Source organism: Hibiscus syriacus, unplaced genomic scaffold (assembly GCF_006381635.1).
Source record: "Hibiscus syriacus cultivar Baekdansim isolate YM2019G1 unplaced genomic scaffold, ASM638163v2 tig00111330_pilon, whole genome shotgun sequence".
Taxonomy (NCBI): Eukaryota; Viridiplantae; Streptophyta; class Magnoliopsida; order Malvales; family Malvaceae; genus Hibiscus; species Hibiscus syriacus.
The window spans coordinates 10176305-10197419 of NW_024063059.1; positions in this window are offsets into that span (position 1 = coordinate 10176305).

Consider the following 21115-nt stretch of genomic DNA (forward strand, 5'->3'; position numbering starts at 1 on the left):
GAGGGAAAGTTGAGGAAGGTCCTGTTACTGCGGACCTTTGGCTTAATGACGTGAAAGTCATGCTTGAGGGACTTCATTATTCCGATGCTGAGAAGTTGGATGGAGTAATTTCCTTGTTAAGAGGGCAAGCAAGGATCTGGTGGACCAATGTTACATTGAGAATGTCTAGTAATCAAGTAACTTGGTCATTATTTTTAGAAGAATTCAAGCATAAGTACATCGGAGATCAATTTGTTCGAAAGATGAAACAAGAGTTCATGAATTTGAAGAAATGGAATCACACTGTATATGAGTACGAGTGTGAATTCAATAAGTTGAGCCGCTTTGCTACCGAGCTTGTTCCTACAGAGAATGATGCTTGTGAATGGTTCGTAGAGGGGTTACGTCCTCGGTTAAAGGATATGTTGATTGTATTGAATCTATCATCATTTCAAGAGGTAGTCAATCGTGTCAAAGCTTTGGAAAGAGCTCAAAATGAGAGATTTGAAAATTCAAGAGCTCAGACAGTCAAAAGAACGGGTGCTTCTTCAAGTTCTGCACCATCAAAAAGGGGCAAAGATGCTGGTTCTCGACCCCAAGGGAGATCAGAATCAGTGGCATCCTCCGCTAGAGGATCGAATCCGATGAGGGGTAGACAAACTCAGTCAGTGGGATCTAGAGCTGGGAGAGCTAATCAGAGTCAAGTCAGACAATGCCCACATTATGGAAAGAATTATTCAGGGATATGTAGGATAATTTTTGGAGCTTGTTTTAGATGTGGGGAGACCGGACATTTTGTTCGAGATTGTCCCAGGGTAGCTGATGATTCTACACAACCAGAGAGGTCTATTTCTACAGGCCAAAGGGGAAGAGGTAGAGGCAGATGAAGAAATCAGTCAGAGTCCTCTTCTCAACAAGAGATACGTTCCACTGCTCGAGTGTATAATCTCAAGACCAATGAGGATCGAGATGACCTAGAGATTGTAATATATACCTTTCTATTGTTTGATAAATATGTTATGGTATTGATTGATACGGGGTCTACATATTCATACATTACTAGTAAGTTAGTGAGAGAATTGAACATTTTGTTAGAAACTACTAGCAATGAGGTGATAGTGACGAATCCATTAGGGCACAGTGCTCGTGTAAATATGGTGAGTCATGGATGTCCCATACGGATTCAGGGAATTGAATTTCCTGCTAATTTGATGGAATTACTTTTTGACGAATTCGAGGTGATACTGAGAATAGACTGGTTATATCGTTACTATGCTAATGTTGACTGTAGAATGAAAAGAGTAACGTTGAGAAGTCCAGAAGGGGTAGATGTGGTGGTATTTAGTGAAGGATGGAATCCATTGGCAAAAGTAATTTCAGTAATGTCGGCGAAGAAGTTAATGTTAGAGGGATGTCAAGGGTTCATTGCTAATGTATTGGATGTTAGAACCAAGGAGAAAGGGATTGACGAAATTCCTATAGTCAGAGAGTTTTCTGACATTTTTCCTGTAGAGTTATCAAGTTTGCCTCCAGATAGAGAAGTGGAATTCCAGATTGAAATAATGTATGGAAGTTCACCTATTGCAATGGCACCATACAGAATGACTCTAGAAGAGTTGCAAGAATTAAAGATTCAATTACAAGAATTACTAGATAAAGGTTTTATCAGACCGAGTGTCTCACCATAGGGAGCTCTTGTTTTGTTTGTTAAGAAGAAAGATGGTTCAATGTGTCTCTGCATTGACTTCAGACAACTCAATAAAGTGACTATCAAGAATAAATATCCACTTCCTCGAATCGACGACTTATTTGATCAATTAAAGGGAGTTTCGGTATTCTCAAAAATTGATTTACGTTCGGGTTATCACTAATTAAAGATTCAAAAGAGAGATGTTCTAAAGACGGCGTTTAGAACGAGGTATGGTCATTATGAGTTTATCGTGATGCCGGTTGGAGTTACGAATGCACCAGCTACTTTCATGGATTTAATGAATAGAATATTCCAACCCTATTTGGATCAGTTCATGGTGGTTTTCATTGATGAGATTTTAATATATTCAAAGTCAGAGGAAGAGCATAGTTCACATTTGAAAATTGTATTGCAGATTTTACGAGATGAGAAGCTTTATGCTAAACTGTCTAAATGTGAATTCTGGTTGAGTGAATTGACATTCTTTGGACATGTAATTTTTGTAGAAGGAGTTCGAGTGGATCCTCAAAAAATTAAAGCTATTATGGAGTGGGAAGTTCCAAATAATGTATTGGAAGTTAGAAGTTTTCTGGGATTAGTTGGTTATTATCGAAGGTTCGTTAAAAACTTTTTCATAATAGCATTACCCCTAACTAAGCTGTTGAGAAAGGAGATAAAATTTTCGTAGACCCACGAATGTCAAGAGAGTTTTGAAAGGTTAAAGAAGATTTTGACAGAAGCCCCAGTGTTAATTCAACCCGAGTCTGGCAAGAACTTTATAGTGTACAGTGATGAGTCTCATAAGGGTTTGGGATGCGTGTTAATGCAAGAAGGAAAAGTAGTGGCCTGTGCTTCGAGGCAACTAAAATCACATGAAAAGAATTATCCTACTCGTGATTTGGAGATGGTGGCAATAGTGTTTGCTCTTAAGATTTGGTGTCACTACTTGTATGGTGAAAAGTGCTACTTGTATATGGATCATAAGAGTTTAAAGTACTTGATTACTCATAAAGAGTTGAATTTAAGATAGAGAAGATGAGTAGAATTTCTCAAGGATTATGATGTAGTGATCGATTTTCATCCAGGGAAAGCGAATGTGGTAGCAGATGCCTTAAGTCGAAAGACGTTTGCAGCCTTACGAGCTTTGGATGCTAGACTATCGTTAAGAGGATACGGTGCCATATGTGCGGAATTGGCTCTCAAGCTATCATGGCTAGATCGAATTAGAGTATTGCAGGCTATAGATGAAAAGTGTTCAAAGAAACTACATCAAAAAAGGAATGAAGAATGTACAGATTTTGAGATGAAAATGGATGGGAACCTATATTATCAAGGGAGGCTAGTGATTCCAGATGATAATGAATTAAAGACTGATCTACTAATGGAAGCTCATTGTAGTCCATTAACGCTGCATCCAGGAGGAAACAAAATGTATATGGATCTCAAGAGTCGATATTGGTGGCCTGGAATGAAGAAATACATTACGGAATTTGTATCAAAGTGTATGACTTGTTAACAAGTCAAAGCTGAGAATCAGGTTCCATCGGGACTATTACAATCAGTATCAATTCCTCAGTGGAAATGGGAGAATGTAACAATGGATTTTGTGACGGGGTTACCTTTAACTCTGAACAAAAGGGATTCAATCTGGGTGATTGTAGATAGATTGACAAAGTCAGTCCATTTTATCCCGGTGCGAACTGATTTCTCCATGGATAATTATGTCGGACTATATGTTAGAGAAATTATACGTTTACATGGTATACCTGTTTCCATAATTTCTGACCAGGATCCTAGATTCACATCGCGATTTTGGAAATCATTACGTGGAGCATTGGGAACTCGGTTGAACTTTAGTACAACATTTTATCCTCAGACCGATGGAAAATCCGAGCGAACTATCCAAATTCTGGAGGATATGCTTAGAGCTTGCGTAATCGAATTCAAAGGATCGTGGGAAAGGTATTTGCCACTTGCTGAATTTGCATATAATAATAGTTATCAGTCAAGCATCAAAATGGCTCCCTATAAAGCTCTTTATGGAAGAAGATGTCGTACGCCCTTGAATTAGTTTGAGCTTAATGATAAAGAAATTATTGGTCCCGAGTTGATTCATGAAATGGAAGAAAAAGTTTAAGTAATTCAGAGTAACATCAAAACAGCAGCTGATAGATAGAAATCGTATACAGATTTAAAGAGAAAGGAAATAGAATATCAAGTTGGAGACAAAGTGTTTCTTAAAGTTTCTCCTTATAAGAAGGTTCTAAGATTTGGACGTAAAGGAAATTTGAGTCCTCTGTTCATTGGACCTTATGAGATTGTGAAGAGAGTAGGATCAATAACATATCAGCTAGCTTTGCCATCTGAAATGGAAAAGATACACAATGTCTTTCATGTCTCAATGCTTTGGAAGTATCAATCTGATCCATCACATATCATGAATACTAAAGAGATCGAGGTTCAACCAAATTTGACTTATGAAGAGGAACCTATTCAAATACTAACTCATGAGGTTAAACAACTAAGAAACAAGACTATTCCATTGGTTAAAGTCTTGTGGAGGAATCATAAAGTAGAGGAAGCAACATGGGAGCGTGAAGAGGATATGAGGATTAAGTACCCCTATCTCTTTGCGTAATGAAAATTTGAGGATGAATTTTCTTAAGGGGGAGATTTGTAATATCCTCAATACCGGGTTAATGACTAAATTATAAAGTCTCATAATTTGGTGATTAAAATAGAATGATTGAATAGTATAAAGATTTATTTGTAAATTATTGTATGGATTTGAATTGAAAGTAATAAGGAATATAAGGGCAAAGAGGTCATTTCTAAGGGAATAAGAAAAGAAGGGTTATATATGTATATACGTGGGTTGAAGAGGGGAGAACACAAAGGCTTCCAGAGTTCTTCTTTTCTTCTTTCTCCCTTGTACGTGTAAAGCAAAACAAATGTGAGTTTTCTGATTATTGAGCTTCTTGTTAAATTTAAGATTGGGTTTTGATTATTAGATGATAACTAAGCTTAAGGAAAGCTTAGGTTATCTTAAAATCAAAGGATGATGGAGTTAGAAGAGATTAAAGATTAGAGGTTCTTGAATGAAATCTTGGAATAGAGTTTATATCTAGGATTGGAAGTTAAATTTGATTTGTCATCAATCTAGTTAAGACATATTAAGGGATAGAAGTGGAATTAAATCATGTTGCAAAGTTGGTATAATTCTTGGATTTCACAAGGAGGATAGGATTCTGAGGTTTAAGATGAAATAAATGAGTATAGATTGGTTTAAGTATTTGTACTGGAGTTAAGAATATAAAAGGGGATGAAACATGAAAGATTTAAGCTGAAATGGATAAGTTTTCAGGTTCAAGAAATGAATTCTGGGCAGAGTGCATCGGTGCACATTCAACGTGTACTGATGCATCATGAGAAAATCCCAGAATTTGTTGAAGGTGCATCGATGCACATGGAGTGTATCGATGCACTCATTTAAAATAAATAAACATTGAATTCCATTAGTGCATCGATGCATAAGGAGTGCATCGATTCACCTGCTTAAAATACAAACATCAAATAAGATTTATGCACCGATGCATGGGTAGTACATCGATGCACCTGTCAAGGGATGCATCGATACATGGTGTAGTGCATCGATGCATACCTTCAGTAAGAAATGGAAATAACTTTCTTTTAGCCTAAGGATTAATAGTTTGGAATATATCAATTCGTATGCTGATAAGTATCAATGTATTACTATGTAGATTTAGAGCGTAATCTTATTCCATAACAATCGAAGGATTAGAATCAAATCAAAACAAGGCTAAGGTGAGTGCATTTTATAGTTAAAGTGTATAGAGACAAGACTTGTGATAAGTCTATCTCTGATAGTTGAATTAATGATTCCATACCCATGTATATGCATACATATACTGTTGTAATAGTGATTGCATGCATAATTCATTATATGTTCATATGACATTGAATGAACGAATATCATTGCCATAGAATATAATCCAAGTATATGAAATAATGGAAAAGATTATGTGTTTATATGAAAAGTGTTGAAAGAGATATGAAATGAGAAATGTATTCATATTAAAGCCCATGTTATATGATACGAGAGCTATAGGTATAGTTGGCATGCCAAGAGTCGAGGGTATATTAGTCCTTTGGGACGTATCCAGTGGTCTTTCGGGACGTATCCAGTGGTCTTTCGAGACGTATCCAGTGGTCCTTCGGGACATAGTGGTCCTTCGGGACATAGTGGTCCTTCGGGACAAATACTGAATAAATGTTCAGTGCCCCATGAGGGAATTTATTGAGCTGTGGTGACATCATTAGTGCACAACCTCAATGTACTCAAATACCTCTATTCTCAATAATGTACATGGGCAATTGAAAGATAAATTAAGGTGAAAGTGATACAAGAAGATAAATTTCATATGTACATGACATGATTATATAGATTATAGTAAAATATATACATGCATATTGAAATATCATGATCAAATGGTAAGAATGCATATTCATTAATCTATAGCTACATGTTTATTTATTGCCTCACTAAGTCTATGACTTAGCGTGTAAGTGATTTACACATAGGTACTAGGAAACAAGAAGAGCAATACTAGAAGTGGCAAGAATAACATCACTAATAAAAGATCAGATCAGAAGTAATTGGAAAAGTAGGTATTTTGGGTTGTGTATAGAGTGTTGGCATGTAATAAGTTGTTAATTACGAATGCTCTGGTCGATTTTGTATTTCGTGGTCTCTTTTATGTAAATTAACATATTTTGTTTTAATGAAAGTTTAAAATTTCCCTATTTTCTTTAAGTGACAAAGTATGAAAAGTCAATGTGACACCTCGGACTCATATTCGAGTCGGATACGGGTTAGGGGTGTTACAAGACAAGTCAATGATGAAGTTTTGGCACCCAAATTGGGATGAGCCATGAATACCCACATTGAGGCATGACCAGTAACCCAGACCATGTTGAGATGACAATATTTAGACCAAGAAGACATTAAGAGTGAGTCTTACAACTTGAAATGTTGGGGCATTTTAAAGGCCTGTTTCAGCTAGAAGTATTAATGTGGGCATTTTTATCCTATGGAAAGATCATTGAATTGAACAAATAGTTACAATGAGATAGAAATGTATTAAGAGCGAAAAATGGTGAAACAGTGACAATGGAGTTTACTGTATATGATCATTTTGTCCATAATCAGGTGCATTACTCTGGTGATTTCATATGCATTAATATTAGCGTGCCAAAGAATCACACTTTAATTTCCACTGAGTTTTGGTATCCTTATAATACCGTACAAAAACTCTGAATGCTATGCAAAGAGTTTCTCTGGTTGAAAGATATGGGCAGAAGCCATAGGAAAGATGAATGTGTTGTCAAATGTTTTACGAACCAGTAAATATGGTGTTGAACTAATGTTGCATTACCCAAGACGAAGATTGTCTTCTACAACCACAAGGTTAAAAAGAAGAAATGTTTAAAATTTCTTTCCACGGAAAGGGTGAGGGGACTTTAAAAAGAAAGAAACTAGTGGAACCAACTAAGGTTGAATGATGGGTTGTTATTAAACCTCCCGATATGATATGGTATAAATAAGCCTTGTTTGATATTTGATTAGATGTGCTGATATGAAAAATCGTGATAAATCCTCCTTGTGATATGTTGCAAGAGTTAAATCAGAATAGATGCTCCTATCCCATTGATCTTTATGGAGTTTGGCGTAGTCATATACATAGTCTCAAAAAATGGGGCAACACAGTCATGTTTTTTACCATAGCAAGAAGTTGAGAGAGAAAACACTTTATCCGAAATGAAGACAGAAAACAAAAATGACAAGAAGATAGAAGAAGATCAGAGGGCTCGTAAAAAATGTAAGTTGGAAACTATGAGTTGCTATACAGATATCTAAAGAAAACCCTGGAAAGGAATGATCAAGTAGAAGAATACTAAGTTCGCCACTTTGAAGTCAAATGAAGGTTAAATCAGCATTTATGCATTCATAAGAACATTATTTGCATAAAAGAAAATGTATTACATTTAGTTGCATTTTCATTTAAACACATGTTTTTGACAGATTTTCAAGTGAAAATAGAAGATTCATGATGTCAAAAGCCCGACAAGTTGAAAGGAAGATTTTAAACCTCAAGCGCAAGAAATTGCGTTTAGAGAAGCATACCCTGAAGAACATAGAGGTCTAATCCACAGAAGAAGCATTACTTTGAAGTGAGGACCATCAGACGTAGGAGAAAAATCAAAGATTCTCATGTATAAAGAAGTGAATCCATCTTAAGCCTTCACCAAAGAGTAGTGAAGCAAATTCGTCCTAAGCCTTCACCGAAAAAGTAGTGAAGCAAATTCATCCTAAGCCTTCACCAAAAAGTAGTGAAGCAAATCCATCGTAAGCCTTCACCGAAGATTAGTGAAGCAAATCCATTAGTAAGTTCCATCAGTAAGTCTTTCGAGCTTTATAATTAAATCATTCGGGTAATTTGTAAGCCTTCACGGAAGAGTAGTGAAGCAAATCCATCAGTAAGTGCCATCAGTAAGTCTTTCGAGCATGATGATGAAGTTCTTCAGGCCATCAGTAAGCCTTTCGAGCATGATGATTAAATCCTTCAGGTCATTTGTAAGTCCTTCGAGCAAGATGATAAGTCATTCGGGCCATCTATAAGTCCTTCGGGTAGAATGTTTTCACACCAAAAAATAGTTAGTCCAGCGAACCATCAGAAAGTCTTTCGAGCATGATGATGAAATCCTTTGGGTCATTTGTAAGTCTTTCGAGCAAGATGATAAGTTCCCCATACCATTTTAAGCATTCTCAGAAGAGTGTTGGAGCAAACCATCAGATCATCAGATGTGGGAGAAAAGCGAAGGTTCTCGAGTACAAAGAAGCGGATTAATTGATTAAAAGGAAATGCACACGATGAGTCATTAACCAATTCAAAGTCCCAGGAAGAGAGAGGTTCAGATGGAAGTCGAGTCCAGGAAGATTCTCATATCTAGTTGTTGCTAGACGAGCTCCCGCAAGAGAAATGGATTCTCAAAGATTCTCATAAATTCTAAATTTTTCGAGCATAATGTTTTTCAAATCTTCAAGCATACACTAATGAGTGATAACGTTTGATTTTCAGGTTTGACCTTCGAAGTTGAACCTTCATGGAAGAATAGTGAAACAGAATCACACCAGAAGATTGTTTGAGTTCTACTCCCTGAAGCAAGAGGGAGCGAACCCGTAGGCAGAAGATTGTTTGAGTTCTACTCCCTGAAGCAAGAGGGAGCGAACCCTTAGGCAGAAGATTGTTCGAGTTCTACTCCTTGAAGAAAGAGGGAGCGAACCCGTAGGCTGATGATTGTTCGAGTTATACTCCCTGAAGCAAGAGGGAGCGAACCCGTAGGCAGAAGATTGTTCGAGTTCTACTCCCTCAAGTAAGAGGGAGTGAACCCATAGGCAGAAGATTGTTCAAGTTCTACTCCCTGAAGCAAGAGGGAGCAAACCTATAGGCTGAAGATTGTTCGAGTTCTACTCTATGAAGCAAGAGGGAGTGAATTCGTAGGCAGAAGATTGTTCAAGTTCTACTCCCTGAAGCAAGAGAAAGTGAACCCGTAGGCTGAAGATTATTTGAGTTCTACTCCCTGAAGCAATAGAGAGCGAACCCGTAGGCAGAAGATTATTCGAGTTCTACTCCCTGAAGCAAGAGGGAGTGAACCCGTAGGCTGAAGATTGTTCGAGTTCTACTCCCTGAAGCAAGAAAGAGCGAACCCGTAGGCAGAAGATTGTTCAAGTTATACTCCCTGAAGCAAGAGGGATCGAACCCGTAATCAGAAGATTGTTCCAGTTCTACTCCCTGAAGCAAGAGGGAGCGAACCCGTAGGCAGAAGATTGTTCGAGTTCTACTCCATGTAGCAAGAGAGATCGAACCCGTAGGTAGAAGATTGTTCGAGTTCCACTCCCTGAAGCAAGAAAGAGCGAACCTGCTGGTCGAAGATTGTTCAAAGAAGAGGGAGCAGATCCCTCATCAAGTTTCAAAGCACGAAGACAAAGCTTCAGATTCAGAAAGCAAATCATTGTGTTGAAAAATGATGTTCATATTTAAAGGGAATAAGTTATTCGAATGATATGGAGGCGAAAATCAAGAGAAAACTGAAGAAGGGAAAATGAAGCCGCAATCAAACAAAATTAGGTCATTATTTGTCTTTGCTATATTCTTGTGTTCACGACAACGAGCAAAGAGAGGCAACTGTAATACCCTAATTTTGTCTATACCATTTAAATCAATTTGAAGATGACCAAGAATTAATTTGAAGATGTTTGTGCTCGTTGTGGAATTAATTCGAATGACATGGGGGAGGCACTGATGAAGGATGGATCATGAAAGTATTGCAAACTTTAGGTGCTTAATTGGATTGTAACCATACATGTTTCATTTTGGAATTCGAGATATAAATCGAAATTGAAATTCAATCCAAAATCCAAATTAAGTGTATAGAGTCCCTTTACATCTTACAAGCCCAAACCATATTACAAATAATTGACCCAGTATGAGCCCAAAAGCAGCCCAAGTGTATCCCGATTACAACTCGACAAGGACCCGATTACAGCAGCCCATGCTGCCTGCGTGAAGACATTCCTCCACTGCCCATGCTCGTGCCATTTCCTCTCCCATGTGAAGCACCACAATTGAGCAAGACCCATGCCTGCTCCACATCACCTTCCCACTAGTAGATGTCTCCTATGATCATACTCGTGCTAACCAAGTAGCTCCATAACCCATTACCTTGCCACAAGTAGATGTTTCCTTTGATCATAACCGTGCCAACCGAGCGACACCATTACTCCACTTAGGTATTAGGTGTATAACACACTGTAAAGCAGGGGGAAACCATTAGAAAATTAAAATAAAAGAGAGTATCGATTAAGAAACATCGACTATAAAAAGGAAGAAAAATCACGAACAGGGGGTAGCAACCAAAGAACCCGAGGGGGGACAACATCAACCATTAGCAAGTAAATAACACTGAAACAAGACAGGGGGAATCAACAACAGAAAAGAAGAGGGATCTCGACAATTAAGAGGGGGTTCATTGAAACAAGGGGATGCGTGCTCTGTTCTCAATAGGAAGTAACCAAGCAATATAAACAAAGGGTCTTCATCCCTTCATATTTTTTTTTCGAATAAATAGAAATAAATGGTAGTGATTTGAGGTATTTTCCATTTCATTTTTTAATTCCTAGCATGTTGTGTATACGTTGGCGTTTTGAAATAAATAGAAAATAGATAGGGATTAGATATTTACCTGTGTTGTACGAACTCAGATGGAGTCATGTTGACCCTATTTCATCACCATTATGATTTCATTAAGAAGAGTTGAGATTAGTAAATAAATATTTTTAATCAAAACAGTAGAAGGAAAAGAGAAGCCTTATGTTACCTAGGTCTTAAGGGCTTCACCATTAGTGGCCTTGTCTGTAGTCAGGAGCCGTCGTATCCAGGGTTTGTAGCCATCGAAGTTATGAAGGTGGAGGATGGAGATCGTCCTCCAAGAGAAACGTTGAGAGTCTGTTAAGTTTTTAGGAGATCGGCGTTATATTGGGAGTCTGATTTGAGGTATAGAACAAAGGTGGAAATCATGCAGTGGCTCACGCCGATTTGTTGGGGTTTCATTTATTTTGGGGTCTCGGTCGAGAGTGAAAATAAAGATTATTAGAGGGAAGGTTTCTTTAGGGTCGGGTCGGTTGTTATTCGAACCCCTTTATTGACTCGGTGTCGATCGGAGCCGTAGAGACTAGAGGGGTTGAGGAAACGGTACTGAGGAATGGGATTAGGGTTCAGCTTTTACCCAATATATTATATGTATGTGGCCGTAAAACGACAGGGTTTAGGGCAGCCAGATTTGGCATGTGGGTTATTTGGGTTAAAGGTCCTCTTAGTTTTATTCCGGTCCATTTTTGTCCCTCAAATTAGAATTTTATGAACTTTCGAATTTGACCTTTTATTTCATGTGCATTTGTTTTTGTCCTGTGTTACCTTGTTCGTAATTCCATGTTATTTAACATTTGGAGTGTAATTTTTCTTAGTTTTTATTTTTAGTCCTACGAATGTGTGAGGTTTATGCTAGTTCAAGTGCTTGCATTTTTGCTAATTTGCATTTTAGTTGTGGACATGTTTACTTAATGTATTTGTTATTTCACATTTTTCCCTCTTGTTTTTAGATATTTATGGTTTTAGTCTTTTATGATATTAATATAAATACATATGTATACATGTGCTTTAATGATAATTAAAACGGGTTTTCTTTAATTATTCTAGAATTTATTGTTGATGATGTCTAATTTTTATTATCTTTAAAATTACTAGGGTGTTTATTTTTCTAAGCTACATTCAAATGTTGTTAGTATGCTCGTGGACTGCATGTATATATTTATTTGTAATTGTTTGTAAATACGCCATTTTGCATAACTCGTATGACACCCTCACGTGCATAACTTGACCTAATTGCATAATCGAATTAAGGGTAATACCTTCTAATTTAAAATTGTTTGATGGCTTCTCTTAACTCACTAGAAAGCCTTTTTAAACGATTTTAAATTACAAGAGTATCTCATTAGTGTCACTAAAAAAATTCACCTTAAAATTTGGGAATAAAGAAAAATAAATGTTCGGCTATTTAAATTTGTTGAGAAAAGATCATTAGAACTCACCTAAAGATCGGGTCTCAATATTTTTAAATAATCGAATATTCTTTATCTTTCTAATGGCTTGGTAATTTTAATTTAACCTATTTCATTGCTTTTGAATATTATAAAATTCACATTTTTGTTGTTTTAAGGGATCAAAAATCAAATTAAATTCAAATTTGTAAATTTCGTTGCAAAGACATTAATTAATCGACTAGGTACCAATTTAGGGCGTTGTGGGGGTGCTAATCCTTCCCCACACGTAACCGACTCCTGAACTCATTTTCTGGTAACGTAGATCGTAAATTTGTCGTTTTAATTAAAATTATTTTTTATTTAAAATGGAAAAATATTTTTGGGTGCTCAATCGCACCCTAATCAAAGATTGGTGGCGACTCCTCGAACCGTATGTTTTTTATCGTGAAGGAATTTCCAATTTTTCGAAACGAGAGGTTTTCTAAAACCATATTTTTTTAATTAAACTTTAATCGTAAGAGAATAATTAAAAATTGGTGTGGTTTTCAAAATCTCGCGGAAAAAATCGTTTCGACAAATATCTTTAGAACTTAATAAATTTCTTTGAGATTATGAAAAGTATAATGAAATGTTAATTTGAAATTTAGGTCCATTTGGCAATAATATGTTTTCTCTTCAGGAGCCTTTTATGATCTAGTACTTCCAGATATAGTACTAACATTAGCTTGTTGCATTGTTAAATGAGAAAAATATTCCTTATGTTTAATTATAGTATGAGTAGTTGCATTGTCTGCCAAGGATAAGTCTTTATCATTTATCATAGATTGTATTTAAGAAGTAATCATATTCTTCAAAGAAAATAAATATCATAAAAATATTGAAAAACATATAAGTATTTTGAAAATTTTAAAACATAAGACTGGTGTTTAAAAAGTAAAATGACATAAACATTATTCTTGTAAATAATAAATTGAAATATCAGTTATAACCTTTAGGGGTGGTGAAGAAATCAGCTACATTTAAGTGAGTTTGACTAACGATGCCATAATCAGAAACATTCAAGTGTGCTTGACCATCCATGTCGTATTCCTTTTTTTTCTAACAAAATTTATTTCTATTTTCTTTCCTTTATCTTTTAATGATTGTTGATAAAGGTCCACAAGATGCTTTGGCGTACGACAAGTACGAAACTAATGATTTGTATCGCCTCACCGATAACATGAAGATTCTGCTTTCTTAATATGATCTTTATCACTCTTATCGTCCTTATAATCTCACTTCTGGTGGTTATAAGGTTTCTTAAATGACCAGTTTGTCAAAGTCCTCAACTATGATAATGACCTCGACCGTGTCCATGACCACGACCACGATTGTTGGTGATCCTTTATTTTTTTTCACCATAAGATGTTGCATTCACTTCAGGGAATGGATTGGCACTAGTAGGATGAACATGATTTTTTGTTAACAATTCATTGTTTTGCTCGACCACAAGAAGACAAGATATTAACTCAAAACATTTTCACGATATTATCTCTGCAATACAACATTATTTTTGAGAAAAATAAAGTATTTTTTAACATATCCTCATCAGTGATCATCTGACCATATAATTTCAATTGTGAAGTACTTTGAAACATAGTTGAGTTATATTTGCTTACTGATTTAAAATCTTGTAATCTCAAATGCAACTAATCATATATAGCATTAGGAAATATAATAGGTTTCTTGTGGTCATACATTTCCTTTAGATTATCTCAAAGAACAAGGGGACCTTTAACAGTTAAATGTTCATATTTTAATCTCTCATGAAGGTGATGACGAAGAAATATCATGGTTTAGCCTTATTTTGAGAAGATTTTTTATTCCCTTCCTTAATAGTGTCGCCTAGGCCATTTGCATCTAGTTGTATTTCGACATTTAAAATCCAAGAAAAATAGTTCTTTTAAAAAATGTCTAGACCCACGAATTCTAATTTTACAAGATTTGTCATTGATATACAATCATAAAACAAATAAATAAATTGAAGTAAATGAAAAATATTATTAATAACTATATATTCATGTAAACTTCAATAAGATAAAAGCTAATAAGGTAACAATATATAAATTTATCAAAAGCATAATAAATATTTAACGATTTGAATATTAAAGAAAGCAAGTTAAAAAAGATTAAATGTTAAATTTTTATTTATTATTTAAAACCATTCAATGGCATAAATTTGATCAAACATTTAATGATTTTAAGAAAATAAAAAGATAAAAACTATTTAAATTTAGCATTGAATTATAAGAACTTTTACTAGTAAAATGACATGATTCTTTCATTTAATGGCATAAAATTTTAAGAAAAATAAAATTAATAAACAATAGATAATTTACCTCAGATTAGATAGAAACGATACTTGATCTTTAGTAAGAAATATTTATGAGCAAATTCGTGATGATAACATGTTATGAAACTATATAAATATAGAACAAAATATAAGAGTAAATAGTAATCTTTTATTACTCATATCCTAAGAGTTTGCACATGCATCTTTTTATAGGCTCTAAATATTGAAATTTTTTAATATTGGATTAACATCCATAATTATGGGCACATATTTATAATGTATAATTTTATCATAAAATATGACATAAATTAAGTGACCAATTATGTTATAAAATCATAAGGTATTAAAAGTGTCATGGAAATGAAAATGTAGATACTATTAAAGTTGTATTTATAATTCGAAGAGGGGCAGAGTTATAAGTATAGACAATAATTAATTCTTAAATTATATATATAAAGGGGTTATGGTTCCCAAGAAATAGATAATCTTGTACTTATTTTTATCCACGTCAGAGAGTTTATACTTTAGGGAACTCTATTTTATTGAAAAATCACAACCAAAGAAATATTCAAGGATTTCAACCTATCAATTAATTCAGGTACGCTTTCGCATCTGATATTTATTTTATTCTTGATGATTTGACATGATTAGATCCTAATTAATTTTATATTTATTATGATTTAGCTCTAACAAGTGGTATAATAACATATCATGTTCAATCATTGATAATCGAATTTTTCTTTTATTATTTTTCTATTTGATTTGTTTCTAAAGTTTGAAGGATTCAATATTTTAAGGTATATCATTTTTTGGGTTTATAAATTTTAAAATTAAAAGAAAATTTAGTATAATTCTGATAAAATACGGTATTTATAAAGTTTTATATTTTGAATTACTATTATCAATATATTAAAAAAATTATGCTTGATTGATGAGCGATAATTTTTTTAATTATTTGGTACTTATGTGCATTAATTTTAATGCATAATTCAATTAGTTTTGAATTCATTATATGTTTTTCTTTTGAAACTATTTCAATTTCAGTTTCTTTTAATTTCATATGATTTATTTTTATTATTATGGAAATATTATGTTTAAAGAAAAATTATCAAGTTTTCAACAATTTTGGTTAGTAAGGAAATCCAAAATTTGCTAAAATATATTCTTTTTTTATGATTTTTTGTAATTTATTATATGGATTTGATTATTCATACTACCACAGTTACACCTTTTAGTCACAATTAGTATATATATTGATTATTTTTCATGAATTTCAAAAGCATAAATTAGGTTATTATGTTTTATATTATTATGAATTTAATTTATGGTCTTTGTTTTGTATGGTTATATTCAGTTTCCTCCAATAATATTTTGATGATATGTAATATACTACATATTTTTGTTTTCATCTTTAAAATCGTCAATTATGAACACTAGACGAATCAACAATTGGATGTCAAAAGAGGAAAAGTAGACACTCAAAATTAAGGTAAATTATATTTTGGTTTAATAGGATAAATTAATGATTAAGAAATTCTTGAGAATTAGTCAAAGATTTAGGTTTATGGTTTCTAATATGTCATTTAGACAACCTTCTTATAGGTTACTTCGGAAACTACAACGTGATTAGAAAATTTAGTTTAGTTTAGTTTAGTTTTTTTACTGTTATGGACTACTGAATATATATTTGGCATTAATATATTTGATTCAGTTTGATTAAAAATATTTTTTAATCTTTGGAAAAGTTTTAATTTACTAGTATGTACTTTTACGCTGACTTTTGGTTAAATGTTGATTTGAATTCGATTTGTTTTAGTAATTTATGAAGATATAAATTAAATGCATGTTGAAGGAATTCTTCATAAACAAACAAATACTTAAGTTCTCAAATTTTTGATAGCACTTTTTATGTAACCTTATTCAGGGTTAATTCAGATATTGTAGTGCAATCAGAAATTTCAGTTTTGACTTTTGATTGTTATAGAATATTAAATTTAATTACTGATATTTATTTTAAGACGACTTAATTAAAGCAATAAGTCGTTAAAATGGCATCGATTATGGAAAATATTTTATACATGTTATGTACATGTAACTTAAGATATGTTAGTATTGATCAACCTAAAGGAAGATTAATAGTTGACATAATTACATTTACAACTTTGGTAATAAGCATGTGATACTTTTTATGTTTGATGTGTGAGTAATAAATCGACCCAAAAAGAAGATTTTTGCTTAACATGTTCTTATTATCAGTGTTTGGTTACCGCATCAGATATCACTTACGATGAATATTTTGTCTAAAGATGAAATATTAATGGAGTGTTTGATTTCTTGAGATAAGGTTTAGGAGTATTCAAATATATTATTATTTTAGTTATCTTTTAATTTAATTAAAATATAAATTAAGAGAAATTGATTGGTTAACAATATTTCTATGATCTTATTTATATTGTTAATACAATATATGTATATATTCAATTCATTTTCTTCAATTTTGATTGTTGGTTAATAGAATATATATATTTTGAGACAAATTAATTCATATTATGGCTATGTCTGATATTTTGATAGACTGGTTGAAACAAAATGTCGTCAAAGTGACATCTTTTGTGTAGACTGATTTATTTGAAATATCAAAATGATTATGTGTTTCTTGTGATCCATGCGTTTATTAATTTGCCCAAAGGAAAGTTAATATTTTACCGGATTTCAAGCGACGCCTGTGGTAATAACATGTGACAATTATAAGGTATTTGTGAGCATTATATTAGCCCAAAGATTAGTCTTTTGTTCGACATAGCTTATTGTCAATGTTTGATTACTATAAAAAGAATATCATTTACTGTTAATATTACTTTCTAAAGACTTTATATTGATGTAGTGTTTGGTATCTTGTAATGGAAATTAGCCATAATTTTGAATTTATTTGTTTACTTAAGATGTGAACTTCAATTTTATTTATATTTTGTTCTATATTCAGATTATTTATTTATTTATTGCTACCACAATATATTCTCTATGGAAAAATGCACTTAGGAAAGTGAATATGAAGGAATTGGAAAAATACACTTACAAAAGGTTTTGCCTGTATGAACATAGACTTTGAGCCAAGGAAAAAACAATTTCCACCTCTCATAAGGAATAACATTCTTAATGGGTATAAGGGATTTTGAGGGGTGAAATTTATTTAAATTGCATAAGTCTAGTGGTCATGAAACATAATATTTTAGAAGCCTTTAGGGAACATAATCTGAAAAGATTACTAAGGATAATGTTTTCATTAACCAAATTGAGAAATATTTTTCAAAAACCAATAAGGTTTAAATGATATCGCTTTTGACTTCTTTGATGTCTGTAAAGTATAAGGGTCAAGGAAATGTGAGGGAGTACATTATGATATGTTTCATATTGCTTCAGGACTTGAGATACTTAAAATCGAGTTTTTCTGAAGAATTACTTATTCTTGTGATTTTAGTATCATTTTATATAAAGTTTGAACAACTCAAAGGGATAAATGAACTCTAAATGAGCTCATTTTTCATTGTGTGGAAGAGGAAGAAAGGTTGGAGTATAATAAGTCTAAAAGTACTCACTTGAAAAGTGCATATAAAGATAATGGCAAAAAAAAATCAAAATGTAGTTGTTAAGGCTCCAACTTAAAAGAGACAACAATATATTACAAAGGGTTATTATCTTTTAACTTAAGTTGGGACATATGAGGAGAAATTAAATTCTAAAATGTGAACAAATGCTTTGGTTATTTTGAGCGATCTAGGGGTTATAAATTTTATGATCTTATAATTAAAAATATTTTTTTAATGTGAGATCTATAACATTATCTTTTAGGATGTTGAGTTTGGAGGGAGAAATAAGGTTTAAGAAATTAATTTTGAGGATGATTTGGATTATAACTCAATTCTTATTATCATTTTTTGATGATATCCACGTGTTCATACATGTTGTTAATTAAGAAATGAGTCTAGAATCTCAATAAGATTATTTTGAACAATTCTCCAATTAAGAAAAGAAATTGTTATGGAATATCAAACTCAACAATCTCAAAGAACAAGTGTCATTAGGAAGATCCATGAGATGAGAGAATTATTAGTTTAGATTATTATGTTTCTACAAGAAATAAGGATGACAGTAAAAGGATGAAAGATGATCTAATTAATTTTCATCATGTCATAAAAGTTATGAGTCTCAAAAGTGGATTAATGCCAATTAAGAAGAGTATAAGTTTTATACAAGATAATAAAGTTTGAGGACTTATACCATTACCTGAAGGTGCAAAATTAATTAGTTATAAATGACTATTTATAATCAAGATAGATACAAATGGTAATGTTGATAAGTATAAGACATGTCTTGTATATAAAGGATATACTAAAAAAGGAGGCATTATCAATTGATAAGAAAGACCACTTGAGTTATTTTTTGACAACTAAATTGCAGTCTTTTCTTCCACATGAGCACACTACTCATGTGGGTGTAATATCATTTAAGTATATTCGATTTTAGTGGGAGTTTGTAATTTTAATGCTCGTTTCTTATAAACACAACTTCAGTTTAAGGATATTTATTTTAAAGTTGTTTTTTTGTAGAAATAAAGTTTGTTTTGGTTTATCCACTCTGGTTTTGGTAAAATTTGATCTCACTAATGTTTAAAGAGGATCAGTTGGAAATAGACATGTGTGGTTCACATTGCATGTAATTTCCATGCTATGCTCCATGATTGATCTATATCATTTGCCTATGTTTTTATACTTGACCATTAATGGGTCAAGTCATGATAAATATGGAAAATGCCGCTTTGATGCTATATGAATACATTTGATGGAAGAGATTATTATAGAATACCTATTGTATGATAACAAAATTTTGAGCTCATAAGGTTATACATTTATCAGGAAACATATGTTGCCCAAATGGGAGATTATTGGATTAAAATCCATTATTATGAGCACATATTTATAATGTACATTGTTATCATAAAATATGACATAAATTAAGTGACTAATTATGTTATAAAGTCATAAGGTATTAGAAGTGTCACGGAAATAAAAGTGTAGATACTATTGATGTTGTATTTATAATTCGATGCGGGATAGAGTTATAAGTATAGACAATAACTTATTCTTAAATTAGCTATATAAAGAGGTTATGGTCCCCAAGAAATAGTCAATCTCGTATTTACTCTTATCCCCGTCAGAGAGTTTATACCTAAGGGAACTATATCTTCTTGGAAGATCACAACCAAAGAAAGATTCAAGGATTTCAACCTATCAATTAATTAAGGCATGCTTCTGCATCTAGTATTTATTTTATTATTGATGATTTGACATGATTAGATCCTATTTAATTTCTATTTATTATGATTTAGTTCTTACACTAAAATCATAGGTTACTAGAACCATATGTTACAACAATCAATCCTTGAGTTATCATACATTAAGTATGAAAGATGAAACATCCACTTAAATGAATTCATTTATAACATTTCTTTTATTTGATTCAACGTCCATTAAAAAATTAAATTTGAATCGAGTTATAAAATAAGATTCTAATAACTTAATTTTTTTAATATTTAATAGATTAATTTCAATTCGAGTCAAGTCTCACAACTTTACATAATATATGTATAGCGTATATGAAAAAATATATACATATACCGTATATGACTATAGAAAGTTGTTTATATTGAAATAATTAGTACCATAATATTATAAATATTTAGAACTAAATTTAAATAGAAATTCCAACAATTCAACTCGAATTATTTTAATAAATTTAAATTATAAAATAAAACTCATCAACTCAACTAGCTCAAAATCTTTTAACACAACTGAGTAACTCTCACGTCCCAAATCTTTTAAGCCTTACAAATTATAGTTTTTTGTTTTAATGAATATTATTCGTTTAGGTTAATGTAAAAGTGATCATTATACGTAAAAATGTGACATGTCTATTGAATTTGAAATTTAAGTTGATTAGATAATATTTTAAAATGTATTTTGTTGGAAAATTGAATGAATTGATGCTATTTATAACTAATTAATTATAAGTCATGTCACTTGGTCAATGAACTTAATTTTTAGTTTAAAGTTGCATCTATTCAATCATACCTATTCAACAATTCTCTTCATGAAATGATTAAATCCTTTTATGAAAAGGTTAAGCCCTTTCATTAAAATGAGAAGTCTTTTAATCAAAAGGTTAAGTCCTTTCATCGAAAGGTCTTAACCTTTCAATCAATTTCCTCTCCCTATATATAGGCTAGTTTAGGCACAATGAGACACAAGTTACAAGTTACACAAGTTTAGAACTTTGGAATTGGAAAAACACTTAGAAAATTCCTTCCAAATTCGTTCTTTCTGGTGATAGAGAAAGACAAGATTGTGTTCGACTGATCACTACGGTTGTGCTTACT